Raw genomic sequence first — 18,903 nt, forward strand, 5'->3', positions numbered from 1 at the left:
ATAATGTTATATAGGCTGAGAGGCTTACATTTGAAGGAAGAAAAATTAAGAAAATAACATAAAATCAAGGAGAAAACTTATAAATTGCATCACTGAGGATTGTTAAAGAGAATCACCTTCTTTCTGACATTCGACTTTCAAAACCTGTTATTCTAGGTGCCTTATATTCCATATTTTACTATATGTATTTCACTAATATGGGATATTACTTTTACTTTCTGGCTTTCTCTATTTTGTGAATTCTAGTATTTCTATTTGTAAGGTTACATAATTTATTAAGCAATAAGTTTATGTAAGTAGAGCTGTCTTCAACTCAAATGAGCCTATAAGTATCCGAGAAGGAAAAAGATTATTTTATGAAATCTTAAATTATAGAAATTTGGTAAAATACATGAAATTACAAAATATCAGAGCAATAACAATTTCTACTACTTACACCGATTTTTATTCTACAGACAACACCAGGGGGAAAAAATGACAATTTTTTTCAAGCTTTTTCACAAGCACAGAATTTGGGAGCATTGTAGAAAAGCTTACTTTAGTTAAAAATTTTTATATACAAATATTTTTGAAAACACTGTAAAATTTTTGTCACATCTGTGTATAGGCATCATTTCTTTATTCCTTTATTACCTTAGGACAGATGTAAAAAAAATATATAGCTGACCCTTTAACCATACAGGGGCTAGGGGCACTGATCCTCCACCCAGTTGAAAATTTGCATATAGCTTATAGTCAGCTTTTTGTCTACTTGGTTCCTCCATGTTCGTGGTTTTGTACCCTCAGAGTCAACCAACCACAGATCATGTAGTACCGTAGTGATTACTATTGAAAAGAAACCACATGTAAGTGGACCCACACAGTTCAAACTCATGTCATTCAAGGGTCAACTGTATATGATAAATTCTCACTTATCTAGAATTTTCTTCCTTTGTAAAACAATAATACACCATTGTCTGGGGACTTCCCTGGCCATCCAATGGTTAAGACTCACTGCAGGGGTCGTGGGTTCAGTCCCTGGTTGGGGAAGTTCTGCATGCTGTATAGTGCAGCCAAAAAGAAAAAAGAGAGAGAGAGAGAACTCCATTCTCTGTATACACCACATTTTGCTTATCTATCCTTCTGTAGATGGACACTTGATTTGCTTCCATGTTTTAGCTGTTGTAAATAATGCTGCTATGAACACGAGTGTACAAATATCTCTTCAAAACCCTGCTTTCAATTCTTTTGAGTGAAAGTCTGAAAGTAGATTTGCTGAATCATATGGTTATTATATTTTTAAGTATTTGAGGACCTATCATACTCTTTTTCATTGTTGCTCTACCATTTTGTTGTTTTTAGCCGCCCAGTCATAACCAACTCTTTGCAACCCCATGAACTGCAGCACACCGGGCCTCCCTGTCCCTCACCATCTCCTGTAGTTTGCCAAAGTTCATGTTCATTGCATCAGTGATGCTGTCCAGCCATCTCATCCTCTGATCCCTCTTCTCCTTCTACCCTCAATCTTGCCCAGCATCAGGGACTTTTCCAATGAGTTGTCTGTTCGCATCAGATGACCAAACACTGGAGCTTCAGCATCAGTCCTTACAGTGAATATTCATTTTACCTTCCCACCAATGCTGTACAAGGGTCCCAATTTTTACACATTCTTGCCAACACTTGTCTTTTCTGTTTTTTGGTAGTCGTCATACTACCACTCCCACTAATAGTTGGGAGGTGTTACCTTATTTTAGTTTTGATTTGCATTTCTCTACTGATTAGTGATGTTAAGTGTCTTTTCTTGTGCTTATTGTTGTGTGTGTTTTGTGTGTGTGTTCAGTCGTGTCTGACTCTTTTGGGACCTCATGGACTATAGCTCACAAGGCTCCTCTGTCCATGGGATTTCCCAGGCAAGAACACTGGAGTGGGTTGCCATTTCCTTCTCCAGGGGATCTTCTTGATCACAGGAAACAAACCTGTGTCTCCTGCCTTGCAGGTGGATTGTTTACTGCTGAGCCATTTGTATATCTTCTGTGGAGAAATGTCTCTTCAAGCCCTTTGCCCATTTTGTAAATTGGGTTGTTTGGTTCTCTGTTGTTGAGTTTTATGAGTTTTCTGTATATTCTGGGTATTAATCCTGGGTCAGATATAAGATTTGCAAATATTTTCTTCTATGGGTTACCTTTTTACTTTATTGATAGAGTCTTTTGATATACAGAAATTTTCCGTTTTCATGAAGTCAAATGTGTCTGTTTTTTCCTTTGTTACCTGTGCATTTGGTATCATATCCAAGATGGTATCACTGCCAAATCCAAAGTTGTAAACATTTTATCCTACACTTTTTTCTCCCAAGAGTTTTATTGTTTTAGGTCTTACATTTAGGTCTTTGATTCATTTTGAGCTAAGGTTTATATATGATGTTAGATGGGATCCAGCTTCATTCTTCTGTATGTGGATATCCAGTTTTCCTAACACCATTTATTGAAAAGTCTGTCCTTTCCCCATTGAGTGGTCTTGGACCCCTTGTCCAAAACAATATCACCATATATGTAATGTTTTATTTCTGGGTTCTCTATTCTATTCCATTGGTCTATATGTCTGTTTTATATGGTATCACACTATTTTTATTACTGTAGCTTTGTAGTAAGTTCTTAAAATTGGAAAGTGTTGAATCTTCCAGTTTTGTTCTTTTGTGAGATAGTTTTCCTTAGTCAGAATGCCATGAGATTCCACGTGAACTTAGGATAGTTGCTTCTATTTCTGCAAAAAGGTCAAAGGGATTTTGATAGTGATTGAATCTGTAGATTGGTTTGCGTAGTATTGACTTTTTAGTTAAGCCTTCCAATTCATGAACATGGGATGTGTTTCCATCTATTTTAATTTCTTTCAGCAACATATTTCAGCAATAATTTTCATTGCACAAGTCTTTCACCTCCTTGGTTAAGTTCATTCCTAAATCTATTGTATGCTATTGTAAACAGAATTGTTTTTGTAATTTCCTTTTCAGATTGTTATTTTTGGTCCATAGAATACAATTCACTTTTGTGCATTGATCTTATATTTTGTTGCTTTGCTGAGTGCATTTATTAATTATAATAGTTTTTTCTTCTGTGTATTAAATCTTTAGAGTTTTCTACATGGACTGTCAAATAATCTGCAGATAATTTTACTTTTTCCTTTCCAATTTGGATGTCTTTATGTCTTTTTCTTGCCTAATTACTCTGACTAGAACTTTCTGGGCTTTCCTGGTGGCTCAGTGGTAAAGAATTCACCTGCAGTGCAGGAGATGCAGGAAACGCAGGTTAGATCCCTGGGTCAGGAAGATCCCCCGGAGTAGGACATGGCAACCCACTCCAGTATTCTTGCCTGGGAAATCCCATGGACAGAGGAGCCTGGCAGGCTACAGCTCATAGGGTCACAAAAGAGTCGGACATGACTTGGCAAATAAACAACAGAACTTCCTAATTCTAGTCAAACATCCCTACCTGGTTCTGGATCTTAAGGGAAAAGCTTTCAGGTTTTCATGATGATGTTCATTGTGTGTGCTAAGTCACTCAGACTCCTTGTTACCCTATGGACCATAGCCCACCAGGCTCCTCTGTCCATGGGATTCTCCAGGCAAGAATACTGGAGTGGGTTGCCATGCTCTCCTCCAGACCATCTTCCTGACTCGGGTCAAACCCTTGTTTCTTCAGTCTCCTGCATTGACAGGTGGATTCTTTACCACTAGCACCACCGGGGAAACCGTGTTTTTAGTATACAGCTTCCATTATGTTGAGACAAGTTCCTTCTATTCCTAGTTTGTGTGTGTGTGTGTGTGTGTGTGTGTGTGTGTTTATCCTGAAAAGGTGTTGTGAAGATCACTTTTTAAACTAAGTGATATCTCTCAAATGATCAGTGCATTCTATCCTAGTTACAAGCTATATGGGAAGAAAAATCATAATCAAAAAGGTATCTTGGCTAGAACAGAGCAAAAAAACAAAAACAAAAACAAAAATCTCTTTAGTTAACAAAGCTCATTCATTCTCATTCAACAAATACTGTCTGCTACAGATGGTGACTGCAGCCATGAAATTAAAAGACGCTTACTCCTTGGAAGGAAAGTTATGACCAACCTAGATAGCATATTCAAAAGCAGAGACGTTACTTTGCCAACAAAGGTTCTTCTAGTCAAGGCTATGGTTTTTCCAGTGGTCATGTATGGATGTGAGAGTTGGACTGTGAAGGAGGCTGAGTGCTGAAGAACTGATGCTTTTGAACTGTGGTGTTGGAGAAGACTCTTGAGAGTCCCTTGGACTGCAAAGAGATCCAACCAGTCCATTCTGAAGGAGATCAGCCCTGGGATTTCTTTGGAAGGAATTATGCTAAAGCTGAAACTCCAGTACTTTGGCCACCTCATGCGAAGAGTTGACTCATTGGAAAAGACTCTGATGCTGGGAGGGATTGGGGGCAGGAGGAGAAGGGGATGACAGAGGATGAGAGGGCTGGATGGCATCACTGACTTGATGGACGTGAGCTTGAGTGAACTCGGGAGTTGGTGATGGACAGGGAGGCCTGGCGTGCTGTGATTCATGGGGTCACAAAGAGTTGGACAAGACTGAGCGACTGAACTGAACTGAACTGATTAATCAGAAACAGTTCTGGTTTGCTGGGTAGAAAAATGACTATGTTGGAAGACTATAAATATAAATGTATTTATTTATATTGAAATTGAAACTAATTGAAAGAAAAAAAATAACAGGAGGCTATTTTGCAAAGGAATAAAAAGGGGGCCCTAAATTAGATTTTGTAGTTAAGAGGCTACACTTCTGAGGATCTGACATTTAAAAATAAACTAAAGAATGAGTAAAAGTTGGGAGAGATGGAGAAGAGAAATACTGTGGAGGGAAAAAGAATGCACATGAAGAGAATAAAATGTGTAAAGGATCTTGGATAGGAAACCCTCAACCCATAGGAGGAAGGCAGTCATTAGGGCTGGAGTGTACTTAGAGAAGGGAGAAAGATTTGGGAATTTTTTTTGGTACCTTTTTTTTTTGGTTGTGCCTCTAGATCCCCTGGAGAAGGGAAAGGCTACCCACTCTAGTATCCTGGCTTAGAGAATTCCATGGGGTCCCAAAGAGTCAGATACGACTGAGCAACTTTCACTTTCAATTTCACTCAGCATGTGGGACCTTAGTTCCCAGACCAGGGATTGAACCTGTGCCTCCTGCATTGGAAGCACAGTCTTAATCACTGTACCATCAGGAAAGTCCTGAGAAGGGAGGAATGTGCAAGGTGAAGATGAAGAGACAAACAGGCCACCGATGTGTTTTAAGTAGGGCAGTGGCACAATGCAAGAAGTATTTTTCAATGATCACTTGCTACGTGGATTGAAGTGGAAGAATGACTGAATCTGGGGAGACTATCATAGTCTTCCAAGTAAGGAAGATGGTGACATAGATCAAGACTTGAGTAGTGAAGACAAAGAGTAGTTGTTGGCTTCCAGAAATACTGAGTTTCCCTGGTGGCTCATACAGTAAAGAGTCTACCTGCAATGCAGGAGACCCAGGTTTGACCCCTGGGTCAGGAAGATCTCCTGGAGAAGGGAAATATTTAAAAAATAAATATGTAACCTGATAACAGATTCAAAGAGGAAGAAGAGAGCAGTTTTAAGAATGACAGTCACATTTCTGATTTGAGCAACCGGGCAGTGAGGATGCCGCTTTCTGAGTTGGAAAAATCTAGAGGGGTAGTAGATTGGAGGATGCTATGGTAAAGAATCAAGAATAATCTTTACTATTGTTTCTTTCATTTCTTTTTCATTTATTTCTGCTTGGATCTTTATGATTTCTTTCCTTTTACTAATTTTGGGTTTTTTGGTGTTTTTTTTTTTTTTTTTGGTTGGTGTTCTTTTTCCAGTTGTTTTAGGTGTAAAGTTAGGTTGTTTGATGTTTTTCTTGTTTCTTGAGGTAGGATTGTATTGCTATAAACTTCCCTCTTAGAACTGCTTTTGCTGCATTCTGTAGGTTTTGAGTTGTGTGTTCATTGTTACTTGTTTCTAGAAATTTTTTGATTTCCCTTTTGATTTCTTCTGTAACCTGTTGGTTATTTAGAATAAAAATAAAAGCTGGTTCTTTGAGAAGATAAACAAAATTGACAAACCTTTAGCCAGACTCATAGAGAAATAAATAGATAAAATCAACAAATCAACAAAATTAGAAATGAAAAAGGAGAGGTTACAACAGACTGCAGAAATACAAAGGATTATAAGAGACTATTATGAACAACTATATGGCAATAAAATGGATAACCTGGAAGAAATGGACAGATTCTTAGAAAAGTTTAATCTTCCAAGACTGAACCAGGAAGAAATAGAAATTATGAACAACCCAATTACAAGCACTGAAATTGAAGCTGTGATCAAAAATCTCCCAAAAAGCAAAAGCCCAGGACCAGCTGGCATCACAGGAGAATTCTATCAAACATTTAGAGAACTATTGCCTATCCTTCTTAAACTCTTTAAAAAAAATCACAGAGGAAGCAATACTTCCAACCTCATTCTACAAGGCCACCATCACCCTGACACCAAAACCAGACAAAGACATACACAAAAGAAAAGAATATAATTTTTGACATGTATTTTTGATAATCTTGTAACATCTAGTTAGAAGTTGAGACAGATATTTGAGTCAGAAAAGAGATCTGGGGTAGAATCATAAATCTGGAAGTTTAACAGCACGTATGAGATCACCTGGGACAAAGTAGTGAATGTGCTCTCAGCAACTCTTGCATTTAGAAGTCAGATGGGAGAACAGGAAGACACAAGGGCCACTGAGTGGCCCAAGAGGTCAGAAGAAGGAAGGAAGCCAAAAAAAAAAAAAAAAAGAGTACCCTTCCCCCCAAAAAACATCTTCTTGTCATAATAAAAACATACTGAGTGAGGTCATTTTTTCTTCACACATAATGTGCTTGATGACAAAGAACTGAAATTAGCCACAGACTAAGTTAATGCTAATTATCCCTGAAAATTAAAAATACTGCTTCACAAGATCGGTGTAAAAAGGCCATGCATATATTAATTTTTAAGCAGTACATGCAGATATGGCCTTCAGATGAAGACTTTTTATTCTAAAGGATGCTGCATCTATAGGAAATGAGACTAGATGGGAGGTTTTTTTTTTTTTTTTAATCTGCCTTCACTTAGGCAATCAGATGAGTGTTGCCTGTGAAGCAAGAATATACACATATCTAAATGATCCTGCTGATGTGGAAAACATCTGTGGAATTCTTTTGTTATAAAACGCATTCCTCTCACCCCTGAACCTCTACCACCAACTTCTTTGCTGAGACAGCCAGTGCTTTCAATTTTTTATGTACCTTTTCAGAAATATTTTATGAAAGCAAATGAATATATGTATGTATATATACCGATGTGTGTATATATATATGATGTACATACATATATATATATATAGATGTATATATGTATATCACACAATATACACCTAATTTTATATAGTATATATACATATATCTTTCACTTCTTAAAACTCAAGAGCACACAATAACGCTTGCCTTTTTCAGTTAATAAGCTCATTTTTATCAACATAATGTTCTTCACGGGGCTTCACTGGTGGCTCAGTGGTAAAGAATCTACCTGCCAAGCAGGAGAGGTGGGTTTGATCCCTGGGTCAGGAAGATCCCCTGGAGAAGGAAATGGCAACACATTCCAATATTCTTGCCTGGGAAATCCCATGGATAGAGGAACGTGGCAGGCTACCGTCCATGGGGTCGCAAAACAGTCAGACACAACTTAGCAACTAAACAACAACAAAAACAGTCTTCATTCCTTTTTGTAGATATATGGCATTAAATTGCATGATTGCATATATTTTTATCAGCACTCTTTTGATGCATATTTAAGTTTTTTTCACTTGAGTTGTTTTCAATATTTCCTATTAAAAGCAATGCCTAAGTAACTGAGCATGAACATACACCATTTTACACATTTGGCTATACTTACAGAAAATCATTCCCAGGAGTGAAACAATTAGGTCAAAAGGTAATAAAATTTCTAATTTTATTAGAAACTATTTTAAATTTTGCTCTCTGTGTGTGTGAGAGAGAAAATAGGTGATGTATATACATGGTCTGAAATTCAAAATTCATAACTACCCAAAGGTGTGTAGCCAAGAATTAAGTCTCCTTCATGCCCCATTCCTACAGCCTCTGAATCCCGTCCCCAGGAGCAACCACTGTAACCAGACTCTTGTGTGCTTTTCAAATAGTATTCTAGGCATATGTGTATAAAATACAAGTAACGATATATGTATCTATAGGAGAATTAGTCCAATTTGACAGATATGTGTTTTTTTTTTTTTTTTCTGTCAATGGGGATCAGAAGACTCTTGCCAGGACTTCCCTGGTGGTCCAGTGGCTAAGACTCCTCATTCCCAATGCAGGAGGCCTGGGTTCGATCCCTTATCAAGAAACTAGATCCCACAAGCTGCAACTAAAGATATCTCCGCAGGCTGAAATGAAGATTAAAGATCCCATGTGCTGCAACTAAGACCTGGTGCAGCCAAATAAATAAATAAAATTTTGAAAAAGGAATTCCCTGATGGCACAGTGGATAAGAATCCACCTGCCAGTGCAGGAGACATGGGTTCGATCCCTGGTCCAGGAGTGTTCCACATGCCACAGCAACTGAACCTGTGCACCACCACCATTGAGCCCAAGTGCTGCATCAACTGAAGTCCGCACACCTGGAGCATGTGTTCCACGACAAGAGAAGCCACTGCAACGAGAAGCCCATCCACCAGGATGAACAGTAGCCCCAACTGTTTGCAACTAGACAAAGCCCACACAAAGCAATGAAGACCCAGCACAGCCAGAAATAAAATTTTTTAAAAAAGAAACTCTTTCCAAGAGAGATGTCATATAGTCAGTGGAAACACTTTGTAAGTAAGGAATAGCTTTTTTATTGTCCCGTCATTCATTACCAGCCACATGCCATCAATACTGTAGATTCCGTCAAGAAAACAGGTTTTCTTGACTTTTATTGTGTGTTCATTTTGAATGGAAGAGAGGCCACAGACAAAGGAACTTGTCCTGTCCTCAGCCACACCATGCTGAACTCCCAATCTCGATTCATTGCAACCACCTGACATTTCTTTCATCTTCCTATTGGTGGGGGTGTGTGTTGTCTACTGACTCCTGTGTTTTGTGTTTTTTCTCTTTCTTAGAAAAACACCAGAAGCCTACACATTTATAACTTTAGATTGCAGGCCATGTTCGGAGAACCTTCCTTAACACTATTCACTCGCATCTTTCTGTGCAAACTGTACTCCCCTGGCCTAAGTTCTTCTCTCTCCTAGTATCTTGTTAAAAGCAACAGGGAACAGTCAACCTACCAAAATATTCTAAGATTTTACAAACAGTCCCCTTTCAGAATGTAGCTAAGTCATGTGGTTTCTTTTCTGTTACAAGAGACAATTTTACCAGATGTTTTCCCATGGAATAATGAGGGTAAACAGCTTCCCAGCCTGCCAGAGAATTTTTTCTGTCATCTCTATGCCACCCTGTTCATAACTGTTAGAAGGAATTGGGCCTTTCTAGGGCTCAGAAACCTGTTAAGTCTTACCTTTCATAGGATTCCATTCCAATAATGACTCTTGTATTTTTAAGTGGACATAATAACCAGATACCACTCTAATGGCAGAAAACAAAGAGGAATTAAAGAGCCTCTTGATGAGGGTGAAAGAGGACAGTGAAAAAGCCAGCTTAAAACTATTCAATGGCATCCAGTCCCATTATTTCATGGCAAATAGAAGGGAAAATGTGGAAGCAACTTTCCTCTTCTTGGGCTCTAAAATCACTGCAGATGGTGACTGGAGCCAAGAAATTAGTAGATGATTGCTTCTTGGAAGGAAAGCTGTGACAAATGTAGACAGTGTATTAAAAAGCAAAGACACCACTTTGCTGATAAACGTCCATGTAGTCAAGGCTATGATCTTTCCAGTAGTCATGTTTGGATGTGAGAGTTGGACCATAAAGAAGGCAGTGCCCTGAAGAATTGATGGTTTTGGATTGTGGTGCTGGAGAAGAGCCTTGGGAGTCCCTTGGGCAGCAAGGAGATCAAACCTGTCAATCCTAAAGGAAATCAATCTTGAACACTTCTTGGAAGGACTAATGTTGAAGCTGAAGCTCCAATATTTTGGTCACCTGATGTGAGGAGCCAAGTCATTGGAAAAGACCCTGATTCTGGGAAAGATTGAAGGCAGGAGGAGAAGAGGGTGACAGAGGATGAGATGGTTGGACAGCATCACTGATTTCAATGGGCATGAACTTGGGCAAACTCTGGGAGCTGGGGAGGAACAGGGAGGCCTGGCATTCTACAGCCCATGGGGTTGCAAAGAGCTGGATACAACTTGGCGACTGAACAACAACAATAACCAGTTTAGTATTACATGCTCAAGGCCCCCTATTCACCAATAGAGTTCAAAGTTTCTTTTTGGCAAGAGAAACAACAGAACAGAGGGACCCAGAAGCTATCTACTTTCCTTTCTGTCTCCTGGCCTTTCTGAGGAACCTACAAAGGATGAACCTTAATCTTGTGCAATTCCCACATGTATGAGCTGTGCTTTTTGGACTCGTACAGGTTTCTTTTATCTTTATTGGCTTTGAGGAGACAAATTTTCTCCTGGGTAAGCTCTATGGCTGTACCCAGCCAAGAGGCTAGGCTTCAGGCCCAGAGCACCCTAGAGGTCACATGTAGTTCCATCTGGACAAACGCTTTACAACAAATGCCCTGGCTTCTCTTCAGAATTATTGAGATGACAGGCAACTTGCCACCCACGTGGGAAGATGGTGTCCAGCATCAACACAAAAGCCTTATAGGATATGGGTGGTAGAAAGAGTGAGACTGGTGATTTAGGCTTCAAATTATAACTTTATCTTAGAATTTGGAACACTATCTTACTATATCATTAAACTGCTGTAGTTCTTTTGTAATGTACACCAAAGCCTTTCCAGAAATCACAGTGACACACCCTTTGGGGATTTAAAATACAGTAGTAAAGCTTAAAAGAGTCTCTTTCTTCTAAGGGTGTTTTATAACATAAAAAATGAAGAATGTGCCAAGGTTCCAGGTTTTTGAAATTTCTAGTTATTTTGATATTAGCCAAACAAGTTGATGACAATTGACCCATTACTTTTAAAAGTTGAATAAAATGGAAACTTTTCATACAGTAAGAAATCTAAGCCAAGGGCCTTAAAGTGAATAATCCTTTTTGTGAAAAATGCATTCATCTTGTGTTTCTAGTAGTATCTCAATAGTTTATTTTAAGCAATTATCTGGCAGAGATCACATGACACTTTGGGTATTTTTTAAGACTGAGGTATTTTTCATATAAAAGGAATTTAATTATATTAAATGTTCTGATTGATATTATTATAATCCCTTTAATACAAATATTGAGGTTAATTGTCTTAAATAGTTTAAATGGTTAGATACACACTATTGATACTATGTGTAAAATAGATAACTAATGAGAACATACTGTATAGAACAGGGAACTCTACTCAGTGCTCTGTGGTGACCTAAATGGGAAGGAAATTTTAAAAAGGGAGGATATATGTATATATGTATACTTTTATGTACCACTAAGGAAGGAAAAAACCCTAACAATTAAACTGTCACAATGCTTTCTTATTACTTAGAATTTTTATTTCACACTTGGTGAAATAGCTCTTTTCACCTCAAGATGGAATTTTTTTCCTATGTATTCACATGTGACATAAAAAGACTAAGGTTAAGGATTTTTACCATCTTATGTGCTGTCAGTAGTGTTGGTGATACATTCCATATGAGAGGACCCCAACATTGTCTTCGAGATTTTATTTCAAGCTACTGACCCTTCTTCTGCAAGAGCTCATGATAATGGTTTTTCCTCCAATGGCAAGCATGTCCTTCAACTAATATCAAAATTTGCCACTCTGCTATTCCCATGCTTTTCTGCACACACAAAAGTTTTTCACGTCCAGGACGAATAGTAGTATCAGTTCAGTTCGGTTCATTTCAGTCGCTCAGTCATGTCCGACTCTTTGCGACTCCATGAACTGTAGCACGCCAGGCCTCCCTGTCCATCACCAACTCCCAGAGTTCACCCAAACTCATGTCCATTGATTCAGTGATGCCATCCAACCATCTCATCTTCTGTTGTCCCCTTCTCCTCCTGCCTTCAATCTTTCCTAGCATCAGGGTCTTTTCAAATGAGTCAGCTCTTCCCATCAGGTGGCCAAAGTATTGGAGTTTTCAGCTTCAATATCAGTCCTTCCAATGAACACCCAGGACTGATCTCCTTTAGGATGGACTGGTTGGATCTCCTTGTAGGCAAGGGACTCTCAAGAGTCTTCTTCACCACCACAGTTCAAAAGCATCAATTCTTCGGCGCTCAGCTTTCCTTATAGTCCAACTCTCACAACCATACATGACTATGGAAAAACCATAGCCTTGACTAGATGGACCTTTGTTGACAAAGTAATGTCTCTGCTTTTTAATATCCTATCTAGATTGGTCATAACTTTCCTTCCAAGGAGCAAGCGTCTTTTAATTTTATGGCTGCAATCACCATCTGCAGTGATTTTGGAGCCTCCCAAAATAAAGTCTGACACTGTTTCCACTGTTTCCCCATCTATTTGCCACGAAGTGATGGGACCGGATGCCATGATCTTCGTTTTCTGAATGTTGAGCTTTAAGCCAACTTTTTCACTCTCCACTTTTACTTTCATCAAGAGGCTTTTTAATTCCTCTTCACTTTCTGCCATAAGGGTGGTGTCATCTGCATATCTGAGGTTATTGATATTTCTCCCGGCAATCTTGATTCCAGCTTGTGCTTCATCCAGCCTGGCGTTTCTCATGATGTACTCTGCATATAAGTTAAATAAGCAGGATGACAATGTACAGCCTTGACGTACTCCTTTTCCTATTTGGAACCAGTCTGTTGTTCCATGTCCAGTTCTAACTGTTGCTTCCTGACCTGCATACAGGTTTCTCAAGAGGCAGGTCAGGTGGTCTGGTATTCTCATCTCTTTCAGAATTTCCCACAGTTTATTGTGATCCATACAGTCAAAGGCCTTGGCATAGTCAATAAAGCAGAAATAGATGTTTTTCTGGAACTCTCTTGCTTTTTCCATGATCCATTGGATGTTGGCAATTTGATCTGTGGTTCCTCTGCCTTTTCTAAAACCAGCTTGAATATCTGGAAGTTCACGGTTCACGTATTGCTGAAGCCTGGCTTGGAGAATTTTGAGCATTACTTTACTAGCATGTGAGATGAGTGCAATTGTGCAATTGTAAACATCAGTTAAACTCAACAAATATACAGTCAACAACAGACAGAACTCAGTTGAAGTAATGACCAAGTTTGCTTATGTGTGTATAATGAAACAGAAGTGCACCTGGTTGACAATGACTATGAGATAGCATGAGTTCTAAGGCAGCCTCATTTCAGGGATGTTCAGATGTGAAAACTATGCATCTTATTATTATTATTTTACTTTTTGGCTGCACCATGCAACATGTGATATCTTCATTCCCTGATCAGGGATTGAACCCACATCCCCTGCATTGGAAATGTGGAGTCTTAACCACTGGACTGCCAGGGAAGTCCTGAAAATATATATCTTAAAATAGATGTAATATAGTAGTAGTCCTTCTACTAAAACATCCCCCATTTCCTCGATGGTACCTTTCTTTTAAAACCTAGCTCAAATCCAGCTCGTTGTAGAAGCACCCACAAATATTACACCACTCAACACATCACACTGCTCACAGAACCCTATGTATCCACTTACACAGTGGTATGTCACATTTGCTCTCTTTTTCAAAATAAACTCTTAGGAACCAGGCTGTAAGAATCCTCTTTGATATTGCTTAGCATGGCTTTCAGCTAAGACCTGGGGTGATGCCCTCCTGGGAAATTCAAGGAGCATAAAAAAGCAGTGGACATAAAAGTACCCACTTTGATGGTTAGTTTAGCAAACTTACAGTTTGATCATTGAATGTGCAAACATTTTCCCTTATATTATAGCTCTTATCCTCGCCCTGTAACACCTACCTATTAAATCCACAATCTGTTGTGTTTGACTTCCAACCAATGTTTAATTTGTGTAGCTTAGATATTTCTGTGGAAATTTCCTACCATGATTACTCTACCATCTAACGGAGAAAGAGTTCTGTTCCTATGGTAACTGTTGTCGAACAGTGCATACTTACTATACCTCTAAAATATGCAGCCATCCTTATGGGAATACACATCATCTTGAAAGGATTTTCCCCCTGCAATAAACATTGATTCCCGCCCCACCCCCCCACCCCCACACATTTTCACCTGATTTCAAAATAAAACTTTTTAAGAATTGCTAAGGAATAGTTTGAGGAGATGAGAACCATGGATGATTCGGGCCCCTGCAGCTGTCACGGGAGCAACACAGTCCTTGAGTGGCCTCTGGGAACATGTACCCAGTCCCTCTAAGGCTGTATTTCTCCTACACTCTGTTTTCCATGTATCATCATGTTTTCTGTGTTTGAGATGTTGCTATGCAAAATGATATAGAAGAGTGGTTGTTTTTTTTTTTTTCCTAAGGCAATCAAACTCAGCAAATGCAAGATTAGAATGATGCAAAAGTTTCTCAGAAAAAGTTTAGAATTCCTTGAGGAATGATCTAAGAATGTTCACGATAAGAAAGAATAAATGTTGATAATGGCCTGAAATGTCATTCCACATGGTAGTTAATCAGTTCCAGGGTTTCTGTAACTATTGGTATTGCTTAAGCCACAATGTTAAGAAGGTTTTGTATTTGCATTTTTGCAAGCAGGAGACTTTCTCCATCTTTTTTCTTCAAATTCATTAGCCTTAGGACTCCCCTGGTGGTCCAGTGGTAAAGAATCCACTCTTCCACTGCAGGGGGTGTAGGTTCAATCCCTGGACGGAGAACTAAGATCCTGCATGGCTCATGATGGAGCCCCCCCCCACCAAAAAAATTAATTAGCCTCTCTGCTATAGGGACTTCCCTGGTGGTCCAGGGGCTAAGACTCCACACTCCCAATGTAGGGGGCCCAACTGAAGCAGTTAGAAGGCACCTAAGTTGGTAGGGCAGCATAGGGGATTGATAAAAAAAAAGGTGGGTGTGCAGTTACACCATTCGTAAGTCCAGGGGGAGCCTGGACAGCAGAGGAGTTTATGAAGGATCTTAGCTGCTTGATGAGTGAGGAGGTGTCAGCATCTGTGTAAAGAGGTCGGCAGGGGACACAGAAGGTGTTTCCTGCTTCTGAGTTTGCCATGCTGCTGCTGTTGCTAAGTTGCTTCAGTCGTGTCCGACTCTGTGCGACCCCATAGATGGCAGCCTACCAGGCTCTGCCATCCCTGGGATTCTCCAGGCAAGAACACTGGAGTGGGTTGCCATGCTGGCTCTCAAGCCCTCATTTTTGTGCCATCTCAGATCTCATGGACAGGAGCACCTCAGAAAAACCCATTTAATGCTTGTTTTCCTTGTTCATCAGCCCCAGCCAGAAAAGGATCATTGTCAGAGAGAAAGAAAACAGAGTTCTTCTTCATGGGCCTAGGAAAACCTTGCTCCCTATATCTGGATAAGTAGGAAGAAGGAATGGGAGCCTGAGATCTTAATAGCATGTTGATTTAAAAATCTACCAGGAAACATTTTCCACCAATATTTTCCATGCTTTTGGTGTCCCAGTGATGATGTAACTGATGACCAGAAATACCAGAAGCCAGGTCTCTGGTTAAAATATTTTTAAAAAATTACTTATCACTTATATATATAAGAATGTATCATTTTACATTTTATTTACATTTATTTAATGTAATTAATTACATTTAATTATAGTTAATTAATTACATTTTATTTACATTTAATTAATTAATGTATCACTTTACATTTGTTAATTTATTTGGCTGTGTTGTGTCTTAGCTGCCACACACAGGATCTTCATTGCATTATGCAGGGTCTTTCCTTTTGGTGCACAGACTTTCTAGCTATGGTGCTCAAACTCCAAAGTGTGAGCTAAGTAGTTGTGGCACACAGCTTAGTTGCTCCATGGCATGTGGGATCTTACTTCCCTGACCAGGGATCAAACCTGGGTCCCCTGCATTGCACAGAGGGTTCTTAACTACTGGACCACCAGGTAAGTCCCTCTTATATTTTTAGGCTGCAGCTAATTTATTTCAGTCTTGGGCATGTGAAGCCATGATTATTGGGTCAACTGGGAGGTGTATGTATATATATATATATATATATATATATATATATATATACACATCTATTTCTATATATGTATATGTGTTATATATATACATCTATCTATATCTCTCTGTATATCTTTATATATATTAACTATATATATCTATGTGTATATATATAGAGATAGATGTATATATATAAAAAATATATATATACATATATAAAAATAGATATTTCACACAAAAGTGTATATATATAGATGTCACTACTATCCAAATAAAGGCATAAAGGAGGGTCAGGATCATAGTGAGACTGAGAAAAGTCTCTTGTAAAATTTTTGTTCAACAATCTAAATGTAGAATTAAGCAAAGAGTAACACAATGAGAAATACTAGGGCTTAACCAAAAGAAAGAAAAGACACAGAATTCATGATCTTTCATGCCTTACCTCCATGGTGAGTATTCAGCTCATTTGGAGGTTTATTCCCCTTTGTAAGAGCCAAAGTCTTTCATCATTTCTGGGCATAGCAACCCTCAGAGGCAGACCAGGTGGTACCAGCTGCACGTGATGAAAGAAATCCCACGCTTTCATTGTGTAGAGTAATGACAGAGGAATGGGCAGTCCAGACCAGCTGGATCCATTTCACTCTTTCAAGTGTGCATGCACACACACATACACACGCAGAGCAGAAAAAGAAGACTCTGAATTTGTAGAGGCAGGTATTGACCTGCTACCCAAAGGTCTAATATCTTCTGGGTCTGTTATGGTAAGCAAAGCAGCAGGTCTTGCTCATAGTAAAGAGTAAATTTGTTTATAAAATTAGCCAAAAAAAAGCTAAATTATTACATGACTCCTCAAAGCCATGAGAAGCAAAAAAAAAAAAGAGAGAGAGAAACAGAAGTATTGCCACATTTTCTTCTCTAAAGTAGTAGTAATAGTAAACATATATATGGCAGCTACTAAGGTGTGCATTGTTCTAAGTGCTTAATGTAAATAAACTCACTTCATGTTCATAATGGTAAAGAATCCACCTGCAATGCAGGAGACCCAAGTTTGATCCCTGGGTAGAAAAGATCCCCTGGAGAAGGGAATGGCAGAGGAGCCTGGTGGGCTACAGTCTATGGGGTTGCAGAGTCAGACATGACTGAATAACTAACACACACACTCACACACAATGCTCATAAAAATCTTTTGATTATAGCTCAGTATGATTTTCCTCCTTTTCTAGAAATAGGGAAATTGAGGCACAAAAAGGTTAGATAATTGTCCAAGATCTCACCATTACTGACTGGCAGCAGAAGAGTTGACAAGGGACAGTGTGGATATCATAAACAGAGGTATACACTCAGACACCTGAAGAGTAAATGATGTACACCTCACCAAGATTTCACTTAATCTTTAGCATCTTTTTTTATCCCACAGTCCATCCACTTTCAGTTCAGTCAGTTGCTCAGTCGCGTCTGACTCCTTGCGACCCCATGGACTGCAGCATGCCAGGCTTCCCTGTCCATTACCAATTCTCGGAGCTTGCTCAAACTCATGTCCATTGAGTCTGTGATGCCTTCCAACCATCTCATTCTCTGTCATCCCCTTCTCCTCCCGCCTTCAATCTTTTCCAGCATCAGGGTCTTTTCCAGTAAGTCAGTTTTTCACATCAGGTAGCTACAATATTGGAGTTTCAGCTTCCGCATCAGTCCTTCCAGTGAATATTCAGGACTGATTTCCTTTAGGATGGACTGGTTGGATCTCCTTGCAGTCCAAGTGACTCTGAAGAGTCTTCTTCACCACCACAGTTCAAAAGCATCAATTCTTTAGCGCTCAGCTTTCTTTATAGTCCAACTCTCACATTCATACATGACTACTGGAAAAACCATAGCTTTGACTAGATGGACCTTTGTTGGCAAAGTAATGTCTCTGTTTTTTAATATGCTGTCTAGGTTGGTCATAGCTTTTCATAGCTTTTCCCATCCACTTTAGTGCCTGTGTAAGTGAAGTGGCACATTCTAACAGAATGTTAGAGGTTGCATCATGGAAAAGGCACTGGGAAACCAGGCTGGCCGCACAGGCTGCTCAGTGGATGCCGGAAAGTGTCCTCAGAAAGTGGTGTCCAGAATAGCCCCAAGGCACTGAGAGAAAAGATGGAAGGAAACTAGAGGGCGTTACCATCTTTGAGAAAGCTGACACAGCCTTCGAAGTTAGTAAGTTGCACATACCACACGCAATGGGGTCTCTCCTTTATTAGCCACTTCAGTTCTAAGGATTTTTGCATGTTTGGCTTGTTTTCCTTTACAAAGGTAGTGTAAGTGCCACGATGCAAATTGCATAGGAGCCATGATCAAGTTTCTTATGCTGTTTTCTGGACGTATGATGGAGTTTCCAGTTCATACCCCTCATGGGAGTGTGTTTGACACAATTTTTCTGGAGAAAAGATGCAAATCTGAATGTACTCTGGGAAAAGCATTCTTACATGCATGTAACAAGTCAGTATCCCAGTGCCACTGCAGTCAAAAACAAATGTAACTAATTTTCTCTGCCAGTTAACTCTCTTATTCTGAAGTTTTGATGAGCAGACTCACTGAAACTTTTTGTCTGAAGATCCCGATCTTTGGGAGTTTTGCAGTCTTCCAAGTTACACAACCCCCACTAAATGCAAGGTGTAGACTGCTTCAGGTGGCCGTGTGC

General features: G+C 39.3%; 1 protein-coding gene across 2 annotated transcripts in view; it reads left to right on the forward strand.

Moving 5' to 3' along the window:
- ENKUR (enkurin, TRPC channel interacting protein) overlaps positions 1–18,903 on the forward strand; it is a 65,443-nt gene that overhangs the window by 34,940 nt on the left and 11,600 nt on the right. The window lies entirely within an intron of this gene.

The sequence above is a fragment of the Bos grunniens genome, chromosome 13, assembly GCF_055505025.1.
Source record: "Bos grunniens cultivar Pamir isolate PY7600 chromosome 13, Bosgru_T2T1.0, whole genome shotgun sequence".
NCBI classification, from domain to species: domain Eukaryota; kingdom Metazoa; phylum Chordata; class Mammalia; order Artiodactyla; family Bovidae; genus Bos; species Bos grunniens.